Source organism: Thamnophis sirtalis, unplaced genomic scaffold, assembly GCF_051295495.1.
Source record: "Thamnophis sirtalis isolate CommonGarterSnake01/CBP01778 unplaced genomic scaffold, rThaSir2_p1.2 scaffold_5, whole genome shotgun sequence".
Taxonomy (NCBI): Eukaryota; Metazoa; Chordata; class Lepidosauria; order Squamata; family Natricidae; genus Thamnophis; species Thamnophis sirtalis.
This window is the reverse complement of record NW_028261385.1, coordinates 93,710,020-93,735,641: the sequence shown is the minus strand read 5'-3', so window position 1 is coordinate 93,735,641 and position 25,622 is coordinate 93,710,020. Positions and strand designations below refer to the sequence as shown.

At 42.7% G+C, this 25,622-nt stretch overlaps 1 long non-coding RNA gene across 1 annotated transcript in view; it reads left to right on the top strand.

Annotated features, from left to right (window-relative positions):
- The window catches only part of LOC148045474 (uncharacterized), a 97,629-nt gene extending 72,501 nt beyond the window's left edge, over nt 1–25,128 (top strand). The window contains exons 2-3 of the long non-coding RNA XR_015696749.1: nt 21,498–21,598; nt 22,384–25,128. This is a non-coding gene — a long non-coding RNA (uncharacterized LOC148045474). The remainder of the gene's footprint in view (nt 1–21,497; nt 21,599–22,383) is intronic.
- The last annotated feature ends 494 nt before the right edge of the window (nt 25,129–25,622 follow it).

Genomic DNA, 25,622 nt, shown 5'->3' with positions numbered 1-25,622 from the left:
GGCCTACAGGGGGCACCAGTGATCTTCATGCAACTGATTAATGAGGTTTTGCATGACCATCTTTACAAAGGCGTTATCGTCTATTTAGATGATATCCTTATTTACATGGAAACACGTGAAGAACACGTGAAGCTGGTTCGTACAGTGCTAAAGAAACTTCGGGCAGCTGAACTCTACGCCAAATTGTCCAAGTGTGAATTCCATCAGGAGAAGGTTGACTACCTAGGCTATCGCATCTCCTACAAGGGCGTTGAAATGGACCCCGCTAAGGTCAAGGCGGTCACCGAGTGGGAGGCCCCTCGTACACGCAAGCAATTGAAGAATTTTTGGGGTTTTGCTAATTTCTATCGTCAATTTATTCCCTTTTTTGCTAAAATTGCTCTCCCGATAACTAACCTCCTTAAGTCTAAGGGTGAGGCGAAACCCAAACCTAGCAAGCCGCTGAATTGGACTATGGAATGCCAAGCTGCTTTCGAGAAGTTAAAGCGCCTTTTTTCCAGAGGAGCCTGTCCTCAAGCACCCGGACATGGACGCGCCTTTTGTGGTCCAAGCTGACGCCAGTGACGTGGTTGTGGGAGCTGTATTACTTCAAACTAATAGTCAAGGTAGATTACAACCCTGCGCGTACACCTCTCGCAAACTAACCGACACGGAGAGACGTTGGGCCATTTGGGAAAAAGAAGCTTTTGCTGTTTGCTGGGCTTTGGCCACATGGCGCCATTTTCTAGAGGGCGCCAAACACCCTTTTGAGGTATGGACTGACCATAAAAATTTGGAAGCTTTGAGGACACCCAGAAAACTTTCTCCTAAGTAAATGCACTGGGCTCAGCATTTCAATAGATTTAATTTTACCTTGAAATACATTCCGGGTGGGAAAAAATTTATGGCTTCCTCAATACAATTGTTCTAAGCTCAGTGTGATCCAGCCTGTCATTCTTGTGACGAGCCTCGCTGCTCCTGTTGTTACTAGAAGTCACGCAACTTCTAAGCTGGAGGTCATTCAGGACTTTCTTTCTCACCTGAAAAAGGCCCTCACTGATGATGATTGGTTCCGACAGCATGTGCATGAATGCACTACTATGAGGGATGAGTTGCCTTGGATTGGGACAAAGTTATACGTTTCTGCGTCCCTTAGGACCATTGTTCTTCAACGGGCTCATGATTCCCGAATGGCAGAGCATTTTGGATTCGTCAAGACTCTCCACCTCGTCAAGCGGCAATTTTGGTGGCCCTCTTTGAAAAAGGACATTGAGAAATATGTTGCCAATTGTCCCGTTTGTGCTGCTGCTAAACAACCTCCGGGTAAGCCCCAGGGATTACTCCAGGTGGTGGCTCGCCCAGTCGCCCCGTGGAAGGAGATTTGCATGGATTTCATTGTCGAACTTCCTGAGAGTCAGGGGCACACTGTCATCTGGGTTGTTACTGACTTGTTCTCCAAACAGGTCCATTTCATCCCTTGCTCCAGGATTCCCTCTGCTAAATCTCTTGCTAAGATGTTCATCTCCCATATTTACCACTTACATGGGGTGCCCGACCGCATCATTTCGGACAGGGGTGTTCAGTTCACCTCCCTTTTCTGGAAAGAGTTTCTGAAGCGGATTGGCTCCACCCAGGGGTTAAGCTCCTCCCACCACCTTCAGACTAATGGGGCTTGTGAAAGGACTAATTCTGTATTGGAACAATATTTACATTGTTTCATCAACTACCAATAGGATGATTGGGTGGATTTGTTGCCGCATGATGAGGTGGCTTACAATAATTCTGTGCACAGCAGCACTGGGTTTACCCCTTTTCGTGTGGTGGTTGGCCAGGATTTCATGCCCATTCCTGAGATTCCTCGTGAACAACCCCAGGTGTCGTCGCTGTCAGAGTGGAGTGATCGCCTTCGGGACATTTGGCCTTTGGCTCTCCAAACTCTGGATGCTGCGCACCGCGCTCATAAGAGACAGGCTGATAAGAAATGGACTATATTTCTATGAGAGGAATCTTTTACTTCATAGTGTAGAATCTGTGCACGCTGCATTCAGAAATAGGGTTTTAATGGATCTAACTCTCTTTAATTGGATTCCAGAAGTGCAGCCTTAAATTTATTTCAAATAAATACAAAGGTCTTCTTGCTTCTTGCTAGCATTGTCACTGAGTATCCCTCCCGCTCCCTACTTTTGGCAGGCTATCAGCCCAAAACAGCAATAAAGTCTTCCTTCTGGTGGTAAGTCCTGCAATGTGCCAAGTCATTAAAAACGACCTGGTTTGGGTTAAAGAGCAGCAGCTGTTTAATATGGTTGGGTTCAGCTTTTTGTGCATTTCATGCTGACACATCCTCACTTTGGGGGTCACAAATACGGGCTGTAATTGGCTGGATGTGAGCAGCCCTGTACTTTCTATTCCACTAGTGATTTTCAGACAGAGAGAAATTCTCTTGGCTCTGATAGGGTTTTAGAATTAAAAACCTGTCATCAATGTTTATATTGAAGGGAAAAGTCAAGCTGTTCTGCTAAAGGAGGACAGGGGCCTGCTATCATCAAAGATTGGTACAGTGTTTTTATTCAAAAAGAATTTTGTGGCAGGACTCCTAAGGCACTTTATGTCTATCATGGTCAACCTGAGCAGGGATGAGCTTAATTGCACAGACACCTGCAGCTTCTTGTGAATTTCTTCCATGTCATCCAACACTCCAAGGTTGGAAAGTTTAGATTTGTAAATCAGTGCTGTTGGCTTATAAAAGTACTAGCTGGATACCTGTGCTTCACTATGAAACTATGTGATTGGGCTTCATAACTTGACACTTAAAGCTTGAAAATTAATGTAGATTGTGTAATTCCTTAACATCAGAGTGTGTTAAAATAAGGCAACTGGCAGTTGGTACAGAGCTCTTTACAGGTGTGGAGGGTGAGTAGAATGTGTAACTCCTTAGCAGAGCGTGTTTATATAATACTTTATAAGAAATACTAATGATCTGATGGTCATTTCAACAAATCCTTTCTTAGTGAGCACCTAGAAGCCAAGAGGAACATACATGTCAAATTTCAAGTTTGTAGGCTTTACAGTTCTGGAGATTTTGTGATGATGCATGAGTGGTATTTGGCTTTTATATATATAGATTGTTCTAAAATACATGCGCTCCAAAGCTTTTAATGAAGTAAATGCCAATATGAGTACTTTGGCTTCTACCCTTTTAGGTACTTCTTAAGTAATGCTTAGATGTAAAAGAATGACAGGGGAAGGAGAGAAGCAAGAGAGGAAGGTTAATGACATCTTTCAGTACATCAGGAAACAAGTTTAAAGAAGAGGCTGGCATGCTGCTCTGGATTTCTAAGAGCTGAGCATCTGTATTTCTTTCTTCCTCCAGTCTCTACACACTTCCATAAGGAAAAAGAAAGATTTCCTGCCCAGTTACTTAAGATCTACTTTCCATGCCTAGTTTGGTATTATATATTTAATTTGTCAACTGTAAATAGGTGCATTCTTGAGTTGGGACCAACTCAAAGGGTTGTGCACTGGGAGAGAAATGGCCATTTATCAATGTTTAGGAAAAAACCATGAGTTTTGAACTTTCTATTCTCAATATAGAAATGGATTAAAATTACAAAAAAAAGAGCTAAAAAACAATGTTTTGGAGGGGAGAAATGAAGTGTCTTCTCTGTTGGTGAACCAAACATCTCTAGACAGCAGCTTCTCCTTCAGAGCCCATGGTAGTCAGCATAGCAGGGTTTTAAGAACTTTCCTGAAGGCTAAAAGAGAGAAGGGAGGATCTTATCTCCTGAGGCTAGATGTTCCAAAGGGCAGGAGCTATGGCAAAGAAGGCTTTTCTCTTGGATTCCACCAGCTGAAATTCCTCAGCTGATGGGATCTGCAGAAGGTCCCTTCTGCTAGCAAGAGTGGGGCAGGCCAGTCCCATTGGATTCTGCAGATATTCTGGACTCAGGCCATTAAAGGGTTTCAAAGGTAATAACTGATTATTTGACTTGTACCCAGAAGCAGATTGGCAGCCAGTGCAGCTTGCGTAAAAGTGGTGTTACATGTGCCACCCTGGGGGCCTCCAAAACTGTCCACATTCTGGACCAATTATAGTTTTCTAATGTCCTTCAAGCATGTCCCCACGTGAAGCACAATGCAATAATCCAGATGTATCTTGTGATGTAATGTCTTAAATCGTTATCTTAAAGTCACCAGTCAGCTCTCCAGCAATAGATTCACCATCAAGGTATTACAGGTAGTCCTCGACTTACAACACTTCATTTAGTGACCATTTGAAGTTACAATGGCACTGAAAAAAGTGACTTTTGAACTTACGACCATTGTGGCATCCTGATAGTAATAGCACTTAGACTTATATACCGCTTTACAGTGCTTTTACAGCCCTCTCTATACGGTTTACATAGTCAGCATATTGCCCCCAACAATCTGGCTCCTCATTTTACCCACCTCAGAAAGATGGAAGATTGAGTCAACCTTGAGCCTGTTGAGATTCGAACTGCCAAATTGCAGGCAGCCGGCAGTCAGCAGAAGTAGCTGCAGTACTGCATTCTAACTACTGCACCACCATGGCTTGATGGTCATGTAATCAAAATTCAGATGCTTTATTTATGACCATTGCAGTGTCCTGGGGTCATGTGATCACCTTTTGTGACCTTCTGACAAAGAAAGTCAATGGAGAATCCAGAAGCACTTAGTGATTTAACAACTGTAGTGATTCACTTACCAACCCAAGCAAGAAAGGTCATAAAATGTGGAAAATTAAGTGAGACATAACAAATATTTCACTTGACAATAGAAATTTTGGGCTCAGTTGTGGTTGTAAGTCAAGGACTACCTGTATCAATGAGCCTTTTTTGAATATGCCAACCTGTGTCTCTTCGTATCTACTTCAGTACCTAATGATATTCACTTTTCTTCAACCTTGCTATCTAGACAAGCCACAGTTGCTTTGAATGACATCGTCTTATATATTTATAAAATATCTAGCTAAATAAAATATCAGAAGAAGAATCTTTTGTTCAAGATGAAAATGGTAGCTATTACTGACTTCTTCCCCGGATTGTGTGATGTTCAGAGGTGGTATTCAGCAGGTTCTGACCAATTCTCGAGAACCGGTAGTGGAAATTTTGAGTAGTTCAGAGAACCGGTAAATACCACCTCTGACTACCCCATCTATTCTCTGCCTCCTGTGTCCCAGCTGATCGGGAGGGAATGGGGATTTTGCAGTAACCTTCCTCTGGAGCGGGCAGGGAAGGGGATTTTGCAGTAACCTTCCTCTGGAATGGGGAGGGAATGGGGATTTTACAGTATCCTTCCCCTGCCACCCCCACCAAGCCACCCCACCCCACCCCCACCAAGCCATGCCCACAGAACTGGTAGTTAAAAAAATTGAATCCCACCATTGGTGATGTCCCGTATTCATGGGAAATAGGAAGAGTCAACAGAAATAAATGAATAGAGACATTTTTGCAGATTATCTAGTTAAGGTGAAATGCATTTTCCTCATGAAAACCTGGTAGAACATGTTTTGGGGAGTCTTTGAAGTATGAGTATGTGTACTCTGCTTGTTGTAATTGGCAAAACAGACAATTATAACTGTGATCTTTTGCTTCTCAGTAAGGTGTTTTTTTTTACCATAATTGGGTAATGCATCAACAGTGGTATCTGTACAAAGAGCAACTAAATACCTTTTTATGGGAAAACATGGAAGGATATTTGGGAGAAAGAAAAAAAAGACACAAAACTGCATCTTTTGTGTGTCTGCTATGTTTGTCAGGCACTCCCTCTCTGTGTGGGCTTATTGTTAAGGCTGCAAGTTTTAACAAATGTCCTAAATTACCATTTGCTTTGAAAGGATGGCATTCATCCCAAAGAAATAAAATAAAATAAATAAATGACGAATGGATTTATTTGAAGTACATTTAAATTAATGTATTCCAAGTGGAAGACAAGATATAAAATTAATTAAACAAAATTAAATCCATTGTAGAGCACACTTGGACCAATTTTATTTCAATAATACTTTCAGTCTATGCATGACAGAGATGTATGAAGTGTGAAGTTTTGCCATTTTCACAGCTGTCCTAAGAACAATGGCTTCCAGGCCCAAGACAACAAGTGGTTGTTATAAGATATAAGATATTTCCTAAAATTTATCTTCTTTTCTTTTTAATGGATTTGATGGCTAGATGTGCACATCACCTTGAACTTTAAATGTTTGTTTTTGACATATCCTGAAGATCAAAATGAGCACAGGCATTTTAGTTTGTAAACAATGACTTCTGGCTTATAATGAGATGGAAATCTACTTATTGTAAGTGTAGTTAAGACAATGTACGAACCCAGTCTAACATGAGGTTTTGTAATTTTATAGATGATTGATCTTTAATCAATCTGTCTGTCTATCATCAGGCAAGGTGGTTCTGGTAGATTAGTAAATAGAGATTATTTGATTTCTCAGTCTAGGGCTGAAAGAGAAACTGGGGCTCTTGCAGGAAATGACATATCTGATGCACAAGGATTTATCCTATATGCAACATTTAATGTATGGATGTAAGACCGGGGCATATTTTGGTCAGAATTTGTAACCAAAGCCCAATTTTATCTCAAAAATGATTATGGTTTTCTATGTAATCTAGAAGGCACTTTGTAGGCCAAGATCTTGGATTGGGATGATGGTTGGGCCTCATTGCTGTTGTTGTTGTTCTATCTGCTGATCAGCTGCCTTCTTTGATGTTGAGGGCTTTTCAAATTGCCTGAAACTTTTTGATCTGAGTTTAGCAATCTTTCATGGTGCTGTTAAAGTTTGTTTTTCAAAAGGCTGCAATGGAGTGCCCTCAGAAGTTGAAATGCTCTGATTTTACCTTATCCTTATGTCAAGTTTGTGTCCATAAACTCTTTTGCGCAAAATTTGTCCCATTTCTCTTACAAGGAATCCAATTAGCAGGTGACGGAAACTATCACATTAGAAGAAGTGCATCTGAAGGAACTTCCAGTCCTGCATGTGTATTTGTTGGGGCCTATAATGGTGCTAGTGGTGTAGATGTGGATTTATTGCTGTTGGTAGACATCTGGCTTTGTTGAAGAGTTTGGTCTGCATAATTGCCCTATTGATTGTTGTTGCTTGTGAAAGTCTGCTTTAAATTGGATGTTTGAGTGGTTGTCTAGATACAAGTAAGGTTCTTCCACCAACTCTCTGAGAAAATGCAGTATCATTGTCCATTACAAGCTACAGCTTATGTTTGAGTGGATTCAAGTGTTAGCTGCAGGTTACAACCAGTATTATTCTGGTAATAGGTTTTTTCTTTTAATCAAACAGTATCTGTGGTCTAGTTAGCACAAGACAGTTCTTTCGTTCAAACTTTTTATTGCTTAATAATGAAACGAACTGAACAGATGTAGATTTCTTATGCTGATTGAGGCAGACCTTGAGTCCAAGTAAATTGGTATTTTCTGTTCTTTCTGGAAAATGTTTCATTACATTGAGTTCTTGGACTTTTCAATCCCGATCTGGTTTACTTCTTGGAAAATCATTCAGAACTTTACGGTGGTTCAAGTCATACTTGGAAGATTGTTTTTTAAAAGGTAATGTTGAGGGATTTCTTACCCATCTCATCCATCTCATGATATATTTCATTTTTCTACATTATCTACTGTACAGCTACATAAAATGCTAAATGAGACCATCTGGAGATTGAGAATATATTGCCATTAGTGTGCAGGTTTTGATCAGATCTAAGTGAAGCAGTGGAAGTGTTTAATCATTCAACACCTGTTTATGATAGTGAATCTGCTTATAATAGGGTAAAGGTTCCCCTCGACAACAGGTGCTAGTTGTTCCTGACTCTAGGGGGTGGTGCTCATCTCCGTTTCAAAGCCGAAGAGCCAGCGCTGTCTGAAGACATCTCTGTGGTCATGTGGCCAGCATAATTAAATGCCAAAGGCCCACAGAACACTGTTACCTTCCCACCAAAGGTAATTCCTATTTTTCTACTTGCATTTTTACATGCTTTCAAACTGCTACGCTGGCAGAAGCTGGGACAAGTAACAGGAGCTCACTCTGTTATGCGGTGCTAGGGATTCAAACCGCTGAACTGTCAACCTTTCTGATCGACAACCTCAGCGTCTTAGCCACTGAGCCACCATGACCCTTATTTATAATAATGGCAGTCAATAAATTAAATCTCCAGTTGGACAAAACAGAAGTGTTCTTAATGGGCTGGCTATCTGTCCTGGGAGTGGCATTTCAACTTGTTCTGAAAGAGTTTTTGCAGTCCAGTTAAAGAAACAGTTAAACAACCTGAGGGTATTTTGAAGTCTGTCTTTTTCTCTTTAGGGGCACAAATGCCCTTTGTATCCCCAAATATATATTTTACTAGACATCATCTATGTTCCAGTTTGTGCATTTATTTATTTGTTTGTTTGTTTGTTTGTTTGTTTATTATTTATTTATTTATTTATTTATTTATTTATTTATTTATTTATTTATTTATTTATTTATTTATTTATTTATTTATAACATTTATTAGCTGCCCATCTTACCATAAGTCAACCCTGGTCTGATTACAGTTGCATCTACAGTTAAAACAGAAAAAGTTAAAATCAGCCATTAAAATCAAGGACACATGGGGAAGGCGGGAGCGGAATGGGATGAGGAGGTGGGATCTATTACTACTCAACCAATCAGCTCCATTGAACTGTTCTCCTCCTGGGGCTCCAAAATGACTATAAGAGCCACATCTCTAGGTCCTTAAAAAAAGATCGGAGGGTTTGGGCCAACCTCACTTCGGGGAGGGGGGGCAAGATGTTTCAAAAGACAGGAACAACAGCAGAGAGGGCCCTCCTCCTGGGCACTACCAGGTGGGATAATGGTACTGACAGGACCTGCAGTCTGCCTCCTCTGCCAGCACAAGTGGTACAGACCAATCCCAGTGGGTTGAGACAGTCCCTCAAGTAGCCTTGCTTCAATAAACCACATCCTTATAGCCAACTTTCTGCCTGGATTATAGCATTGCATTACATGTGGAGCTCTCCTTGAAGAAGGACTGGATGCTTTACCTGCTAGAAATTGTAGCAGGAGAAATACTGACAGGATCGAGCCGTTATGCCTAATTCCGTGCCAGCTGACATGATCCTCATGTTCTCTCTGTTGATTTATGATCCCAATTAATGAGGCTGTTTTTAACTAATAATGCCCTCCGCAGTTTGGAACAATAGTTCTGTATTTCAAATAACGTCTTTTTCACGGTGTCCTTACTCAAACTCTCACATCAACATCAGAGGGTCTGCTCAGCATGCCTCCCACAAAGAAGCATGGTGGGATCCTGTCCAGGAATGGTACTTCTTAATGGTGGTCCCAGCTTTGAACTGCTTCTTCCTCTGCATGGTGGGAAGCCTGATGCCTTCTTTGTTATCTTTCCAGCACCCAAGGATTTTCTGTACACATAAGCGTTTTGTTAGCTTATATTATTAATAACTTTCTATGGAAATGGAGCTTTATAATTTAGTTTTCTTCCTCTTTGTTTCCATAGTTGTACATGCTTTAAGTTTTACCAGTTTTCCCCCTCCCTTTAATAAACAGTTATTCTGATTTTAAAATACTCAAATTCTCTGGGAATCTAGTTTTGAGTAGCATGTGAGTCAATCAATCAATCAATCAATCAATTGAATGTATTGTTCAGCTATCAATTCTTTGGTTGTTTTTTCCTGTGATTGGTTTTAAGAGAAATCTAAAAACTACATTTCTTACAGGTTACTTGCAAATCATGTTACCTGTCCCTTATTCTTAAATCCGCCCCTTCCTTCCTTCCTTCCTTCCTTCCTTCCTTCCTTCCTTCCTTCCTTCCTTCCTTCCTTCCTTCCTTCCTTCCTCCTTCCTTCCTTCCTTCCTTCCTTCCTTCCTTCCTTCCTTCCTTCCGCACCCGGAGATCCGTTGATCTCCGGGTGCGCTTCAAGGTGCTACTTACCACCCATAAAGCCCTTCATGGTAGTGGATCTGCGTACTTGAGAGACCACCTCCTGCCAATTACCTCCTTGCAACCTATTAGATCGCACAGATTAGGCCTCCTCCGAGTTCCATCTGCCAGTCAGTGTTGACTGGCAACTACGCGGAGGAGAGCCTTTTCAGTAGTAGCTCCGACCCTTTGGAACGATCTCCCCATGGAGATTCGTACCCTCACCACCCTCCAGACCTTCCGCACAGCCCTCAAGACCTGGCTATCTTGTCAGGCCTGGGGATAAAGAGTGTAATCTGTCCCCACCCGAATGATGAATGTTGTGTTTTACTTTTACTTGCACTGTTTTCATGTTTATTGTTTTATTGTCTGGTATCCCCCTCCCTATAAATTGTAAGCCGCCCTGAGTCCCCTCAGGGAAAAGGGCGGCCTATAAATTAATAAAAACCTAAACCTAAACCTAAACCTTCCTTCCTTCCTATTTTTTTTCATTATAAATCACTTTAATCTTTGCTGTTCAAGGCAGTCACAAGCCAAAGAAAACAGGATTCCAGTACCTTTCATTGTTGCACAGAGAAGAGGGAAATTCAGCATAGGTGAACTTGTTTTGAAAAGCAAATAATAATAGTCCCTCCCCCAAAAGATACTGACCTATTTTCTTCTAAATAAAACTAATGTTACCTTAATTACAGATAGTCTGAAAACCACCTATAAAATATCTAATTCCAGTAAGGCTTTGAAAATATTTTTCATTGATATAATTTTAGATTACCCAGCTAGCCATTTCTTGGACCAAATTGTTTATTAAATGTGTACTTTCAGAGCATATCAAATAACAATCCACTATACAGCAGAAATGTCGGCAAATGAGTTTGTGAGAGGTATTGGTGATAATTTGATTGCTTCAATTTGATCCAACAGTTCCTGGAAGCAAATGTCAAACAGCCTGTGTCTCAGTGGTGGGATACGACTGGTATGCCCTGGAAGGGGCGTACCAGTGCCTGCTGGGAGCACCAGGTACCATTCTGTTCCAGTGCTCCAGAGGGCCCACCTGCCCGCCCACTCTCCTTACCACTATTTGAGCCAGTCGGGGCATTTGCGCATGTGCATGGAGCGTATGGCGCCTGCACAGTGCTCCACCGAGCAGCTGGAGTGTCGCGGGCAGTGGGTATGCATACGCACGCTGTACGCGTGCACTTGATGGGTGTCCAGCTCCGTTGCACCGTACCGGTTGCAGTGGGACCCGGAACCCACCACTGCTGTGTCTAAATCACTGTTAATTAATTATTTTTGGCAGTTTACACATTTCCTCATGTGAAAATCTATGAAATGGATAGATCTGAACAATGACCTTTTCATTTGGTAGAACTGTTTTATGGGCTAGAAAAAAAGTAGTTTTAAATGTCCATGAATAATAATGTTCACCTGACTATGCATTATACATATCATCTCTCTCTCTCTTATATGTATGTGTGTGTGTGTGTGTGTGTGTGTGTGTGTGTGTGTGTATGTATGTATGTATGTATGTATGTATGTATGTATGTATGTATGTATGTACCTACCTACCTGTATATTTCAGATCTTCCACTTTGGTTTTCAAGCTATTAATTTTCCACTTCTCTCGTTTGTTTATTCATAATCCTTATTGTTTCAAATGAAGGAGTTGAAGCGGAGAGGGAGACATAATTGGAACAGAATGTCTTTTTCATGCTAATAATGAGTGTCATCATTTTATTTATATTGTGCTAGGGTTTTTTCTAATACAAAAGCACTTCAAAGAGCAGAGAAGAATAGAACAGAAGAACATCAGAAAATAAATGTCAGGGGCCTATAATGAAAACCAGCCCGGAGGGCAGACAGCCTATGCAACTGACAAACGAAGTTGGTGCAGTTAATGTATATGCAGCAGGGCTCAGGATCCACACAGGTGTCTCCGAAAAAGATGAACAATTGACAGCATGAGGTTTGAGAAAGGCACAGCTGGGAAAACGATGCTACTTGCTAAAATCCTGCATTGCTATGAAGGGATGCATTGCGTGGACACCAACACAAAGAAATAAGAATAATTTCTGCATATATTCTCCCCTTATTAGAGAGATTGCCAGGGAGGGCAGACAATTTTTATCAAGACTTTCTCCTCCAGGACACTAACCCGGTTACCAAGTATGCAGTGGCAAAGTTCTGTGCTGCTGCAATGTCTATAAGAAAAAAATTGGCTACAGTATAGTACCATCTTGTACCAATTATCTGGACATACCTTTAACAATCTTTGGACCATAATAGTTATTATCCACTTTTAATGTAAATACTTTTAATTATATTTTAATGTTAGTATTTTTAATATAGTGTAAAGACAAATGTACATTGCTGGTCATTGACCGTAATAAAGATCTTACTTACTTACTTACTTACTTACTTACTTACTTACTTACTTACTTACTTACTTATTATAAGAAGAAAAGATAAGTTTTTTTTAGAAGTGTCACCAATGAAAAGTATATTGCATTATCACAACAGTTTACTGCTAAGGTTAAAGCCTGCAGTTTAAAATCGGGTAATTGTTGGTAAGCTAGCAGTGGTAAATAAAATGTTTCTCAAAGTGAGTACAGATAGTCCTCAGGTTATGACCAGAATTTATGTTGCTAAGCAAGGCAGTTGTTAAGTGAGTCCTGCCCAATTTTACAAGCTTTTCCCCCCCACGGTTATTAAGTGAATCCCTATAGTTCTTAAGTGAATCATGTTAAGTGAATCTAGCTTCCCAACTAACTTTGCTTACGAGAAGCCAGCTGTGAAGGTTGCAAATGGTGATCACATGTCCCTGGGACACTTGCAATCATCAGAAATAAATGCTGGTTTGTCAAGAGCCCAAATTTGGATCATTTTACTGTGGGGATGCTATGTTGGTCACCAAACAAATGCTTGTACGTTAAGGACTCTTTGTATCTTTGAAAAGCAGATGTTTAAAATGTGTTTGCAGGTATGAGTAAGTCTATTTTACATCTGGGGGTGCAGGTAACTAACAATCTGAATTGGTTTCTCCAAACCAGTTAAACATGCAAACCAGTGTCTGCATTTCCTGCATCAGATGAGGAGAGCACATCTTCTGTCCTAGCCACTTTTTACAGAGGTCCGATTGAGAGTGTTTTAACAAACTGCATCACTTTTTGGTTTTGTGGCAGCAGTGCCTCAGATAGAAAGTCCATACAGAGAGTGGTAAGGACAGTTGAGAAGATTATATGAAGTTTTTTAAATATTGACGGAGGGACGACGCGCAGCCATAGGTTTCAACTAACAGAACTCTTTATTCAGTTGACGGCGATTCGAAGAACAAAAACTCGCGCCAAGGTATTTATACTATTTTTAAACCAATCACCGGCCGGGGACGAGACAGCAACTGCTGACGTCAGTCCCTCGGCCAATCAACAGGAACATTACGTCGGCAACACCCTCTGGAGCTCTCAGCCAATCAGAGAGCTAGAGGGTGTTACTGACAGCAAGAATAATTAACCAATATTTAACACCCCTTCCCCCCAGTTCTGCGCATGCCCGAAACGGAGCATGCGTAGTCCTTAAGGTACGCTGGGCGGCGCCGGACCCGCCCAGATCTTCTCATTGCAGGGGAAGTCGTCGGCGGAGGAGGACCTCCTCGTGGTAGCTCCTCCCCGAAGGGAGTGTAGCTCCGAGGCACGCCCTTTCGAGATGGCCCAGAAAGCGGGCTCAACTGCAATGGTAGGTGTAGCCGTGGGGGCGCGTCACTTGTCGTGGGGGGAATCCTCTGGGCAGCGTCCTCGGATTGAGCTGTTGTACTGGCGTCCCTTTGGGTGGCGCTTGGGTAAGCAGGGCCTGGTGTGGCGAAGGCCCTCGTTTGCGGACTGCCGGTTTGAGAACGCTGTTGTTGAAGCAGGAGGGGGCCTGGTGTGGCAAAGGCCCATGGATGTGGTCTCTCGGATTGAGGGCTTTGTGCTTGGTGCAGGTTGAGGCCTGGAGCGGCGAAGGCTTCACATTGCAACCCCGGTGCTGCGGTGTTGTCGCTCAGGGGTTCGCGGCCACCAGCCTGCGACGGGAGACGCCTCCTCAATTGATCCAGGTGGCGTCTCCATTGGGTTCCATCAGCCAATTGGACCCTGAAAGAACAGGGGCCGGTCAGGGCAACGATAGCACCCGGCACCCATTTTGGTTCCCCCGTAAAAGACCGAGCCCACACTGGATCCCCTAGCTTAAAGGACCGGGGAGGGAGGACCCCCAGATTGCTCGGCTGATCCCCTGAATAGAGCGGATGAAGCCTATCCAGGGGAGTCCGCAGGCGCCTGCCCATCAAGAGCTCCGCGGGGCTTTTGTTGGTAGTTGGGCAGGGGGTGGAATGTTGGCTTAGCAGGTAAGCCGCCACCCTTGCCTGCCAGTCGCCCCGGTCCATGCGGCCCAGTGCCTCCTTAGCTGAGCGGACCGCCCGTTCTGCCCGGCCATTGCTGGCCGGGTGGTACGGGGCTATGGGCGCATGCCGGATCCCTTGCTCGGCCAAGAACTCCTGGAAAACGGTGGATGTGAACTGGGGCCCATTGTCCGAGACCACTACGTCCGGCAACCCATGGGTTGCGAACATTTTCCGCAGGGCCCTGACCGTACTCTCGGCTGTGGTAGAGCCCATGAGGACTAGCTCCACCCACCGAGAGTAGGCATCCACCACTACCAGGAAGTTCTGGCCGTGGAAGGGACCGGCGAAATCGATGTGGAGGCGAGACCATGGGCCTCTCGGAGCCTCCCACTCACGAGCAGGCCCGGCTGGGGGGTTGGGCCTGGATAATTGACAGGTCGTGCAGCGGCCTACATGGGCCGCTATCTCTGTGTCCAGCAAGGGCCACCAGACATAGCTACGGGCTAATGCCTTCATCCGTGCTATGCCCGGGTGGTCCTTGTGGAGCAGATCCAGAACTAGTGGCCGGAGTGCGGTGGGGATCAGCACCCGATCCCCCCAGATGAGACATCCCCCGTGGAGGGAGATCTCCGCTTGGCGATTTTTAAAGGGCTGGAAGCCCTCTGCCACTTTGTCCGTTGGCCATCCTCTTAGAACCCAGGAAGAGACCTGGGACAAGATTGGATCGGCCTTTGTGTGGGCCGCTACGTCCGCGGCAGAGAGCGGGAAACCGGAGGCGGCAATGGATAGGACTGAGAGAGAGGGAACGGGGGCGGTGTCCGTCTCCGGAAGTGGGCAACGGCTGAGGGCATCTGCATGCCCTAACTGTTTGCCAGGACGGTACAGCAACGTATAAGAATACGCTGCGAGGAACTCCGTCCAGCGAGTCATGCGGGGAGATAGGATGGTGGGGGTCGGCTTGTCCCCCGCCAAAAGCCCAAGGAGTGGCTTATGGTCGGTGACAAGGGTAAAGTGCCGACCGTAGAGGTAGTCGTGGAACCTCTTAATCCCGGACACTGCAGCCAGAGCCTCCTTGTCGATCTGACTGTAGTTGCGCTCCGCCGAGGAGAGTGTCCGGGAATAAAAGGCCACAGGGGCTTCTGAGCCATTAGGGAGGATATGGCTCAGGACAGCCCCTACTCCGAATGGGGAGGCGTCACACGCCAACGTCAGAGGCATCCCATCATGATATTGAATGAGGACTGCCGATGACGTCAGTGTCTCTTTGACAGCCGCGAACGCATGCGCTTCGCGGCTTCCCCAGCGCCAGGCCGCGGATCGGTCGAGCAACCGATGCAGCGGCTCGGCTAGTGACGCCTTGTGAGGAATGAAGGGGGCGTAAAAATTGAGCAGCCCTAGGAACGCCTGTAGCTCCGCCCTGGAGGTGGGAGCAGGGGCGTTCTTAATGGCGGCAATTTTAGAGGGTGTAGGGTGAATGCCTTGGGCATCTATTAAGAAGCCCAAGAATTCTACCCTAGGGACAGCAAATGAGCATTTGCTGCTTTTTAATTTTAATCCCGCGCCCCTGAAACGACAGAGGACCTTCCTTAATACTTCGATGAGTTCTGGGCGGCTCGTTGCAGCGATCAGAACGTCATCGAAATATGGAACTACCCCCGGAAGTCCATGGAGCAGGCGCTCCATGAGACTTTGGAAGATCCCCGGGGCCACGGATACGCCGAATTGTAGGCGGCGACAACGAAAAGCCCCACGATGGGTGACGATGGTCTGGGCAGCCGCCGCATCGTCATCCACCGGGAGCTGTTGATAGGCTTGCGCCATATCCAGTTTGGCAAATATGCAACCCTGCCCCAGGGAATGGAGCAGGTGTTGCACAACAGGGACTGGATAGGGGTTTGCCTGAAGGGCCAAGTTGATCGTCGACTTGTAGTCGGCGCAGATTCTCACCGAGCCATCCGGCTTGACCGGAAGAACTATGGGTGTCTCCCATGGAGCATGATCGACTGGCTCGATGACACCCTGCGCCAATAATTTGTCAAGTTCGGCGTCAACCTTGGCCCTTAAGGCAAAAGGCACCCTGCGGGCTTTCAGCCTAATAGGAGCAATCTGAGGATCTAAGCTAAGGGAGATGGGGGTTCCCTTATAACACCCTAGCTGTCCATCAAACACATCAGAGAACTCCTGTAGGACGTCCTCAATTGTTGAAGTTTTTACTTGGTGAACCCCCCCAATGGACAGTCCCAGTGCCTTAAACCAGTCAAGGCCAAGAAGAGCCGGCAAATCATTTTTTACAATGATGATCGGCAGCTCTCCCTCAAACTTGCCATACCTAACAGGAATAGGAAAGGATCCCAGAACAGGGATCAACTTTCCTTGGTAGTCCCTTAAGAGTACCCGGGATGGGGCTAACTTATTTTGGGAAACTGTAGGGCAGAGATAGGAGAACATGTCCCATGACAATAACGATCGGGAGGAGCCAGAGTCCACCTCCATCTGGCAAGGCTGACCTGCCAGGTGGACATTGGCTGTGATTTTGCGGTTGCCTGAGGAGGCCTGATTGATGGAAGTCTCCACTTCCTGCGGCTCGGAAACAGTGTGGCAGTCATCTCCTCTGCGAGCTGGTTTCGGGGGCTGCTGGCGGCGCTGCTGCTGCTTGGTTCTCTCAGAAGCTTGGAAGAAGGCAGGGGCCGGCAAGGAGGCTCGGCACACTTGGGCGATGTGCCCCTGCCTCTGACAGCGGCGGCAGATTGCGTTTTTGAATTGGCAAGTTTGGCGGTCGTGGCGGCCTCCGCAGCTAAGGCAAGGCACCCTGAAGTTTTGCGGTGCAGCTGTGGATTGAGCAGGTGGCTTCCGCCGTGGTTGTGCACGGACTTGGTCGATGTTGTCTTGCTCCCGGACCTCACAAGGTGTAATATCATCATAGTCAATGTCATGCACTTGTGAGGCCGGTGCCGGGTTAGTTGACAGCTGTAGCCGCTCCAAATCTGCTGTTGATTGCTCAGAGAGCTCAGCTGCTCTGGCGATCTCGACTGCTTGGAGAAGTGTAATGTCGTGATGGCGGAACATGCGGCTTCTTAAGTGTACATCCCGCACTCCGCACACAAACTGCTCGACTAGATTTTCTTCTAGGTTCGAAAAATCGCACTGGGCCGCCACAGTGCGCAGGGCTTCCAAAAATTGACTGATAGTCTCCCCCGGCTTCTGTACTCGTCTCCTGAACGCGAAGCTACGGGCAATTTTGGACGGCGTTGGGGCATAGTGCCCCTTCAATTTCGCCATCAAGTTGTCCCAGCCCAATTTGTATGCGGGTCTGGGAGCAGCCATAGCTCTGGCTGAGGCAAACATTGAGGGTTCGCAGCATGATAAAAAGAAGCTGCACTTCTCCTCATCCGTTTGAGCCTGATTTTTGGTAGCGATTAAATAAGTTTCAAAGCGCTCCATGAATCCTTCCCAGGATTCACCGGCGGAGCCGAAAGGAGCGAAAGGCGGCAGTGAATTCATATTGATTAAGCTGACTTGTGAGGAGCGGAGTGACTGAGGTCGTGACAGAAAAGTTTTTCCTCAGCGTTCGGTGCTGGCGCGGACAGCGACTTACAGCAGCTAGCTGAAATAAACTCTCTGTCTTTAAACCTAGGCTTGCGTGGAATCGCCGGATCCCACCTTCGTCGCCAGTTTTAAATATTGACGGAGGGACGACGCGCAGCCATAGGTTTCAACTAACAGAACTCTTTATTCAGTTGACGGCGATTCGAAGAACAAAAACTCGCGCCAAGGTATTTATACTATTTTTAAACCAATCACCGGCCGGGGACGAGACAGCAACTGCTGACGTCAGTCCCTCGGCCAATCAACAGGAACATTACGTCGGCAACACCCTCTGGAGCTCTCAGCCAATCAGAGAGCTAGAGGGTGTTACTGACAGCAAGAATAATTAACCAATATTTAACAAAGTTGGCTTCCCGTTATTCAGGATACTGCTCATAAGCACTATGTGCTCAGAGCTCAAAGCATTATTAAGAGACTCCACACACTCACTTCACGATCTGCTTCTGTTGCTCCCCTCAGGGAGGACGTATCGAAGTATTTCTAGCAGGACTATCAGATTCTGTAACAGCTTTGTTCCCTGAGCCATCTGTCCGGTAAACTCACAAGATTCATTTCTCTAGACTAGATCGTGTTGTTTCTCTGTTTCATATAATATACATATGTGGGTATATGCATATTTATTTATTTAGTTAGTTATGTTTATGTAGTGTATATTGAAGAGCTGTATGCAACGACATTTCATTTTAATGTATGCCGATTAGTGTACATTCAAAATGACAATAAAGTTATTCTAAGTTCTATTAATTATAAGTATCATTATTAAGTGCAGTCAACAGGGTTCTTAAGCCCTTTCCATTCCCCTGGTTGCTAGTAATAAGATTTACTATTAATGAAGTTGTTGATTACAGTCTTCAGAGGCCTTAAGATCACTTTCAAGTGTACGATTTTGTGATCTTGTCCATGCTCTGGTATCAGCCGTATTAAATGCAAACAAAATATGGCTTAGCATGTTGTGCACATCATCAATTAACAGGTGTATACATCACTAGTTGCAGTGATGGAGTTACCTTTATGTGTTTTCTCATGAAATGCTTTGATTCAGGAAGCATATAGGCAAGTCCAAGAATGTGGTTTATTATTATCATTTCATTATCGTCTGAAAAACTTATTCTGTGTCAGATGATAGAGCACTGGTTTTAAGGTTTTTCATAACGAAGCTTAGGGATGCCTGTGAGATTGCAATGCTTGTTCTCTTTAATGCTTATTCTCATATAAAGGGGCACAATCCAAAAATGAAATAAATGAACCAAAAATATTTTCCCATTCCATATTGCTAAGGCGTCAAAATAATTTCTGGCCAATTTAGTTAATTAGGTCTATTTTACGGACTGTTTAATGTCACTAGGCATACATTTGGTTGTATTTATTCTAGACTAACTACAACTCAAAACACATTAAGCAATATAGACTACATTTGGCTAGGTGGTAATGGAAGAGATGGAAACAGTATACAAGTTTTAAGTCAAGCATCCATTGATCTATACATTGGAATCCCAGTGCTATTTATTCATAATTTGTGAATTTATAGTTTAAGGTGACCAGATTTTCAGATTGGTAAAGAGGGACACCTTTGATCGGGGGGGGGGGGGGCTTGATTAAAAATTTTATACGGAGCAACAAAAAATTTCATATAACACAAAAATAGTATTGTAATTTTTTTTATTTCAACATAACTACAATTTACAAATATAAATTGTAACTGTTGCCAAACATCAACATTTTGATCACGTGACCATGAGGATGCTGCAACGGTCACTAAGTGTGAAAATGGTCGCTAAGTGTGAAAAATGGTCATCAGTCACTTTTTTCAATGCCATTGTAACTTTGGTCACTATACCACCTTTCTTGCCACAGTTCTTAAGTGAATAACTGCAGCTGGTATTTTTTTTTAATAGAATCTTTTTTTAAATAGTCTAAGACAATTTAAAAAAAGAATCCACAGAGAATAAATTGAAGTAAAACATTTCAAAGTATTGTGCATAGAATTTTTAAAAATGGTTTCACTTCAATTTATTTTGGATAGAATCTTGTTTTAAATAGTCTAAGACAATTTAAAAAAAGAATCCACACAGAATAAAACTTTTAAAAAAATATTATTTTAAAATACATTAAAAAATAAAAGAAAAAAAACCCAGCTCACTTACCAGCAGGCACAAGTGAGTACTCCAAGTCAATCCAGAATGATATAGATGTTAATACAAAGAACTGAGCAAATTAAAATGGTGAATTTAGTCAGGGAAATATTTTTCAAAGAAACTTTGCCACCATTTTTTTCCATACGAGCCGACCTCCAACCTCCCTCCCCCTCCCCTCCGGAAAATCCAGGAAGTAACACTCGCGGCTTCTCTAGCCAAGTATTTCCTGCAGCTCTATGGTACTTGGTCATTTTTTCCTATAAAATGAGGCAAAAGGGGCACGGGGGGGTGTCCGTTTTGTTGCTTTAACATTTTAATATCTTCAATGAAAGTACTGATACAGAGAGAGAGGTTAGTTAGACAGAGTGTCTTTTTTCTTGCCCCGGTCAGGATTTCTTAAGCAAATCCACTGGGCTTTCAACATGAAGCCAGAAAATCGGGACTTTTTAAAAACGCCCCAGGACACGGGACAAATTGTTATAAATCGTGACTGTCCCGCTGAAATTGGGACGTCTGGTCACCTTATTATAGTTCTAAAGAGGCAGACAATGGAACTGAATATTTAAAAAATGCAAAACAGTGACATTACAAAAAAGCTCAACAACAGAGGTGGGTTTCTACCGGTTCAGGCTGGTGTGGCTGAGTAGATAGTAACTCAGCTTGCCACTCCCCCGAACCAGTTCTATCAGCAGCGGCGCCATAATGATTTTCAGTTCTGCGCATGCACAGAACAATCTTCATTGCAAAAATTAATTTGGCCCTGGAAAATATATATGTACATAGTATGCAATGGCTCAGTGGTTTGTGAGTTTGTCAGCTGGAAAATGCTGACAGCTCCAGTTTGAGATCCAGGTTCTTTGTGATGGGGTGAGCTCCCATTCCTTGCCTAGCTCCTGCCCACCTAGCAGTTCAAAAGCGAGCAAGTAGATTAATCTTATTTTGGTGGGAAGGTAACAGCATTCCAAGCACCTTAGCAAAAAGCCATGACCATAAAACATATCTTTAGACAACCCTGGCTCCCTCGGCCAAGAAATGGAGATAAGCATCAGGCCCTAGAGTCAGACACAACTGGACAGGAAACCTTTACCTTACTATGCCTGCGTGCGCAGGTGCACACACCCATACAAATGCACCTATGTGGAGAAGGCATTTCTGGAGATATCCTAGGCCTGAGCAGTTCAAGGTTTGAAAATTATCCAAGTCTTGTATGAAAACTTGAAATGGACTGGCAGGCCTTACAGTGTGACTGATCACTGATATGATAGAATCATACCTACTATTTCCATTCTCCCTGTTTCAGCACTCAGGAAAAACAACAACCAGCTTACTTCAAGCCATTGACCTGAGCTATTTCTGCCTGTCGATTATGCAACTGACTTAGCATAAAAGCCACTGGGTTTTTTTTGTTTATAATTTATCGCTCTTGTTTTTTATATTTTCCTTTGTCAACAGGTCATTTCTCATCAGACATCCTGATGAAATGCATTGAGAATGCATTGAAGTCACCCATTTCTGTCAGAGAATTCATGACTAGCAGAGACATGGTAACAAAGGTTAGTCAATAAATAGGGCTAAAGTAACAAGGTCAGCCAATGAGGGCTGTTTGGAAACTGAAAGAGTTGTGAAGCCAGGGTGTGGCTTAGCCCTGCAGCTCTGAGGTCTGTGCTGAGAACTAAATTGGTCTGCTCTCTGAACTCTGAACTGAAACTGTTCTCTCCTCTGCCTGTTGGCATTGTATATTTCCTTATGTGTTATATTATATATAAAGAGAAGTTAATGAATCCTGCTGAATCAGTTACCTGCGTGTGCTTTCTGGAGTTGATTTCTGCAACAAACTCTGACAATTTATCTCAGTGGTGAGATGGGTGATGTATACATTTAATAAACAAACAAGCATAGAGAAATATGAAATGCAATTTTTGATATTCTGGTTGCATGGGGCCATCCCAGATGTGGCTTTAAAAAAAACTCTGGTAGGGCTTAATTTGAGATGAAGTTGAACATCAGAACCTGTTTTCAAGGACTGGTTTCTTTCATCATTTGAGTAATTAACACATAGTGGATGAATTTATATAAGTACTATTTACTCCATAACGACTGACAATAGAACTGCCGAATAGTCTTTTGGATCCATATTCATAGGATATCCTCAGGATAGCAAGGGAGTATTATGGCATCATGTGTCAGATATCATGATAATCACATCAACTTTATGTTATCATTGCATGTATTATCTTTTTTGGAGTCACCATGATTTTTTTTACAATTTACAGCAGCTTTATATCTTCTGGTTCATTGCATGGGGAAAAAAATCATTGTCTTTTCTTTCTAATTCCAGACTGAATTGCTGATGAAAAGAGAGAAGGGAGGATGAAATCTCCATTTTCATTCATCCCAAAGTAGGCTGCTGGGAATGTGATGATGATGACATTAACCATTCAGATGTGTCTGACTCTTGGCAATTCTACAGGCCAGGTCTCTCCACATCCTCTGATCTTGTACTGCTTCTTGGAGTTTTTCTATGCTTTGGATGGAGTCAGCTTTGATAGAGTTCAGCCATTGTGTTCTTCGGTGGCCTGGTTTCCTTTTACCGCTAACTCTTCCCAACATAATTGTTTTCTCCAGTGAATTGCCTGATAGGACAGAGCCAAAGTAAGCGAGACCCAGTTTTGTGATTTTGCTGAGAATGTAAGGATAAGTAAAAATTAAGAGGTTGGCCTCAATATTTGAAGAACATCACCAATGGGACTCCAGAATGAGATGGATTTATCTCTTGTTCTCCTTTCATTTGCCATATTCAAGATAATTCTTCTGTCTTGCAAAGTTCACTGTTTTCTATCTTTGGCTGCCTGCTTGACTGAAATGATTTACTTTTAAAAAATATTTAATGTATTAATCAGAGCCAGAATTTGCCTTTTTTTTGCTAGTCCTATCATGTTGCTATCCTAAGGGTTAACGATTGCATTATGACTTAATAACCTGCTTCTTTCCTTGATTAATTCCTATAATAATCCCAGCATCTGGCTGCATGAAACCAAGAATAAATACTTTTCTGACAGAAGTCCCACAAGCTGAATTCCTTTCAACCTGAAACTTCAACCATTTTTTAAAATCTTAATTGCTTAAATAAATGCCATTCTGTTTTAAAGGAAACGAATGGATTTTTCCATTAGAAAATTCAAATAGCTAGAGCAACCTGACTTAAACTAGTTTCTTTCAAATAAATTGGGATTACAATTGATTGGGAATTCTGGGAGTTATAATCCCAACACAAGTCTTCCTTCCTTCCTTCCTTCCTTCCTTCCTTCCTTCCTTCCTTCCTTCCTTCTTTCTTTCCTCTCTCTCTCCCTCTCCCTCCCTCTTTCTCTTCTCTTCAACCAGAGGAATGATTTATTTATTTGTTTTTAAAGATGTCTGCATGTCTAATAATAAAAATTTACGTGTCTCTATTCCCAAATTAAGTTCCACTGAGTTTCATGGAGCTTCCTTCCCTATAAATAGATCAGAGGTGGGTTCCTACCAGTTCGCACATATTCGATAGAACCAGTTCGTCAAATCTACTGAACCGGTTAGAAGAGGTTCCACCAGTGGACCTGGAAAGCAGGCCACACCTCAAATTTTTTTTGAAACCCACCACTGAAGTAGATAGAAGATTATAATTAAAGTCTAATTGAACTGTTCTTGCTACTTATTTTATTCTAGCATCAATGCCACTGAGTCATGTGATTCTGCTCATTATGTGAAAACTACTATTAAATCAATGAGTCTCATGAATAAAAACTACTTAGGATAGTGAAGATATCAATGAGCTGGAGTTAAAAATAAGTCTTTGTTTTCTATTTTTTTGGGGGGGTGTCCAGATGGGCTGTACTGCAAAATTGTTGTTTGCTTTGATCCAATAGTAGTTTCTTAGGACTTTAAAAACTGTCAATAAAATATCTTTATTAAAAATGATAGGGAATTGAAAATCAGGAAAAGAGAATTTTAAAAAAGGATGTATTTAAAATGACCAAATATGATTTTGAAAATAAAATGTATCTATCATTATGGCTTCATTATGTCACAATACCATCATTGTTTATGTTTTGCTTAATAAGCCACAATTGGCTTGATTTAGCAGGATCCAAGCAAGGGGTTCCCAACCCGCAGACTGCAGATCAGTACTGGCAAGTGGCTAATTGGGAACCTGGCCAATTGTGCAAGCGGTGGGCGAGAGTATAAAGCTTCATTTGCACATGCACGGGAGCTAGGTTGCACATGTGAAATTATTTCCTCTCCCCACTGCCACCACTGCTGCAGATTTGTAGTGCAAGAAAGGTTGGGGACCTCTCGACTTGCCCCTTTTCAGTTTTGTAATATGGCAGCTGGGGAAACAACAGGAATATCCTAGTTTTCACACTTGTGGAAAAGGGCAGATAAAGGGTGTAAATGTTGGCATGACAAAACTTTGCACTCTTTCAGTTTTCTCTGTTAAAAGACCAAGAACTGCTTCCTACTTAAACGAGGTCTCCATTTTTAGGAAAGAGCCAACCAAACAAACAAATAAACCAAAAACCATTTTTGCTATTGAAGTTGAAGGTCTCTTTTTATATTTCCTTCAATTTTTATTTTTATTTCCAAACAAGTGCTTTTTTAAAATGCTTCCCAATCATCTCATTAAAACAGAAAAGGAGAAAAATCTGCCCTGGTCTTGGACTTATAATGAGTTCCTGCTGTACAGTCATTCTAATTTTGTGGCCACGTTTATGAAAAGAACACCCCCTAATTAAACACAGTGTTGAAATGAGTACTTGAAACAGACTTTGATCTTGATGAATTTGCTGTTACAAGTGATCATTTGATTGAAAGAACACTGCCTTATTTTTAGCAAGTTTGTCAGTGTTTAATATGTCTTTGCATGAATATGTGTTGGGAACATGGGCACAATCCAGACACTTTCAAATTCTATTAATGTCTAGGAGAAACATTTTCAAATTCAATAAAGTATTTCATTGCTTATTTTTGGTAAGGTCTTTGAACTCACTCACCTCAATGGACTGCTATTCTGGGAAAAAGTGGAGGACTGAATTTTGTGTGCATTGTCTCAAATTCCAGAGAACAAAGTGAAATATAAACAAATAAATAATATATTTCCCCATTGGGGGTTCAATTTCCTAGGAGCCAATATTGAAATATTTAATATTAGTGTTAAGTACATATTTAAATGTAATATTCTCAATGAATGTGCAGTATTTGATTAATTATGTATCATTAAATTGGTGATAATTTTTAGTGATCACATTGATGTTCTCCAAGACAATCTGTCCCTAACTTGATCTTTCAAGTCTTTCAATGGTGCGCTCATCATCACTGTAACTGAGTCCATCCATCTTGCTCTTGGTTGTCTTTTTCTTCTCTTTCCTTTCACTCTTCCCAACATTAGACCCTTCTTCAGAGAGCTAGGTCTTATGTGCCCCACGTCTGTTATAAGCATGGATTTATTTATTGATAACCAAAATTTATATACCTTAATAAAGGGCTGGTTTTATTTTCTTCTGAAACATCATCAAGGAAGGATCATCAACGAAGGACTTCACC